Source organism: Solanum pennellii, chromosome 4, assembly GCF_001406875.1.
Source record: "Solanum pennellii chromosome 4, SPENNV200".
Taxonomy (NCBI): domain Eukaryota; kingdom Viridiplantae; phylum Streptophyta; class Magnoliopsida; order Solanales; family Solanaceae; genus Solanum; species Solanum pennellii.
Window position 1 is genome coordinate 45935918 of NC_028640.1, and position 3952 is coordinate 45939869.

Genomic DNA, 3952 nt, shown 5'->3' on the forward strand with positions numbered 1-3952 from the left:
TATATATATATATATATATATTCAAAATAACTTACATCGATATAATAAATTTTTGATTAAATTCAAAATAACTTACATCGATATAATAAATTTTTGATTAACTTGTTGCCAATCAATTAGTGATCGGAGAGGATTCTTAGGATTAACAAAAAGTTCAAGACATTGAATCGTAGAAGGGATATCTCTGTGTTGTATATTCCATTTAGAGCCTGTTTGGCTCAGCTTAAAGCTGGTCAAACTGACTAAAAAGCTGATTTTTGACTTATTTAGCTGTTTGGCAATACTCAAAATAACTTATTTTAAGTTAAAAAAAACTTATTTTAAGCCAAAAGTTAAAAGCTGGGGTAGGGGTGCTTTTTTTTTTTTAGCTTATAAGCTGTTTTAAGTTGACCACATTTTTATCTTTTTGCTCTTAATATTTTTATACAATCTCCAAATTACCCATATAACCCTAATATTTCTTTCTTCCATTTTTCCCTTTTCACGTTTGACATAACAACTTCAGCACTTTTATCCAAACGCATAACTGCTTATTTTAAAAATAAGTTTCAGCACTTTTAAAAGTACTTTTTTAAAGCTGCTTTTATTAAGCCCATCCAAACGGGCCCTTAGTCCAGAAATACATTATTGTAACTTCTTAAATAGCTTAAAATAAGTGAAAATTTTAAAATTCAAGAAACTTATTGAGTTCTTATCCTCATATATATCAAATTTTCAAATTCAAGAAACTTATTGAGTTCTTATCCTCATATATATCATTCTTTTTAAGTAAGGTTCTTAACTATTATTTTGCATTTTATAGAAGAATAGTTTAGAAATAACAAAAAGAAAGTGCGGTGGAGTGTTAGATTTTTATTTTATTTCCTTAAATATTTTTCTTAAAAGGTATCTCAATTCTCAAAACTTCTCTCAGTACCTGTTTGGAAACTCCTCAAGTAATTAAAATTGATATAATTACTGGTGCAGTAATTACCAGCTTAATAATTATACTGATTTATATGTTTGCCACAATATAATTACAAAGGTATTGTTAGAATATACAATTACAATTATAAGATTATATTAAATTTTAAAAATTAAAATTAATTATTTAAAATTTGCATTATTAGACAAATAAGAAACTACATAAATGATAGTAAATTAAATATTAAAGATATGTATTTTATATCTTTGAATAAATGTATATTCTTAACTAATATTATGAAAAAATAATTGATTTATATTTTAAAATTAGCATATTTTAATTGATTTAACTATAAAAATTAAAAGTACAAGATTTTATAAATTTAATGAAATGCATGATTGACAAATAAATTAATACTACAAAAAAATGTCATAGATTATTAAAATATTTTTAACTAAAAATAAATGACTTACAATGTGAAGTCTCAAGTCAATACTACTAAAGCAAACGAAACACATAACATAACACAAGTTCTAAATTCAATACAAATTAGTCTTATATCAAATTTCAACATAATATACATAAAAATGATTCAAAATATATATAAAAATGTAAGCATGTAACCTTACTCAATAATGAAATCTACTTTAAATTTAAAAATTAGAATATTATCAAAACTATGCCAATAAAAATAAAAAGCAGACATAAAATAGATAATATGAAAAAATGCATGAAATCACATGAAGTATAGGTTGAGAATGAGATGGAATAAAATATAAAAAATAAAAATAAATTTTTAGAATACGAAAAATAAAAAAGAATTTCGAATAATAAAAACAAAAAATAAATTAAAACAAAAAAACAAAATAAAAATAAATTAAAAAATTAAAAATGAATCAGCTTATAATTACACGTTATAACACGAGAGTAATTCAGAATCCTCTGTGAAAATAATGAGTGGAATTACCCTTGTTAATTATATTAAATTTTCTTATGACCAAATAGTTATTTGACCAACCAAACATGTTAGACTATATAATTACACACAACTATACTAAACTCAATTAGCAGGATAATTTTTCAAATGGAACCTTAATTAATATGGATCAAAGAAAGTATTATATAGTTATAATATCTTGCTCTTTACCGAGGCATAATGGTCCTCCTGTCTATCCCTTTTTCTGAACTTGGTTTTCTTGTTGTCGTTGCATTTGAACAGTAAGAAAGTGGGTAGGGATTATGATGTTGTTGTTTGATTTGTAGTAGTTACTAGGGTGTACGGCTGGTATATATGATATATAATGAAATCTTATATGTATAGTGAAATTTTTGATATTATAATTTTGGTATTATGATATTTGGTACTATCTATAATATTTATTTTATATTTTTACGTATAATATCGATATTTGGTAATTAAAAATAACATAAAAAACACTAAATACCATATATATATATATATATATATATATATATATATATATATAACACTAACAAATATGTTGCATGTAATATGGAGGAAAATGTTTTATTTAGAAACTCTTATATATTTTTTTTGTATATTGGTATTCCTACATATTGAAAAATAACTAGTAACATTGTTATTTATAAAAGTAAAAATCAAATCAAACTAGTATGGGGTGTCACTCTAACTAACAGATTCTAATTAAACATAAATAACAAATCTTAATAAATTTAAGAGTTTTATTCCAACTTTGAATAATATTCAAAGTTGCATCTCCTCTCTCTTTTTTCTTATCATTGTTGTTTCATTGGAGTATTTCTTTTTAATCTTCAATTGTTGTAATACTTCTCTTCAATCTTTCAATTGTTGAAGTATTTTTTTCTTCAATTCTCATTTATTTATTTATTTTAGTTGTGCTGGAGTACTTTCTCTCCAACTTCCAAGTATTAGAGCATCTTCTCTCTAATTCACAATCTATTTTTGCTTGGTTGTATTGGAACTCTTCTCTCCAACTTTTAAGTATTTGAGAATTTTCTTTCCAACTCAAGCGACTTTTCTCTTGATTATGCTGAAACATTTCTCTTCAATTTTCAACGTAGATGTCCTTCCCACCAACGTCAATTCTTAATTTTCTGGTGTTGGATGCCTTTTCCACCAACTTATTTTCTTTTTTCTTTTTTATTTTTTATTTTGGTGTTTGAGCATTTTCTCCCCAATTTCTAGATGATGTTTTTTCCACCAATTTTCTTTTTACTCTCCAACTTTTAATCTGGATAAATTTTTTTACTCTTAAACTTGTTTTTTTTTTAAATATTTTTATAAGTCTTTTCTCTTAGCACTATTTCATGCATATATTGTTAGGTAGTGGAGCCTGATTAATTTTAGGTTTTCCTATTTATTCTCTATTTTAGGTTTTCCTATTTATTCTCTATTTATTCTCTGTAACCAAAAATACTCTGATTTATTAATATATATATACCTCACCGCCGTGGAAGTTTACTCACGGGGTTTTACCACGAAATATTGGGTTTTCTCTCTCTCTCTCTCTAGATTTCTCATATCTTTCTCTTGAAAGTTCTTATGTTCTTCATTCATCTAGTGTGAGTGCGTGAATTCGATCCTAACAACTGGTATCAGAGCTAAGGAGATTTAACATGATCACTGAAGATGGATAGTTCAAAGCTTGGAATCGAGAAGTTTGATGGATCCGATTTCAGTTTCTGGAAGATGCAGATCGAAGATTATCTGTACCAGAAAGATCTTCACAACCGTTGACCGGGGTGAAGCCGGAATCCATGACGGAGGAGAAGTAGAAACTCAAGGATCGCCAGGCTCTAGGGTTGATCCGGTTGACTGTGTCAAGAAACGTGGCGTTCAACATCGTGAAGGAGAAGACTACGTCCGGTCTGTTGAAGGCACTGTCAAACATGTATGAAAAACCATCGGGTATGAACAAGGTATATTTAATGCGTAGATTGTTCAATTTACAGATGTCTGAGAATGGATCTGTTTCTGATCATATAAACGAGTTCAATATGATTGTGAGTCAACTCAATTCTGTGGATATTAATTTCGAAGATGAA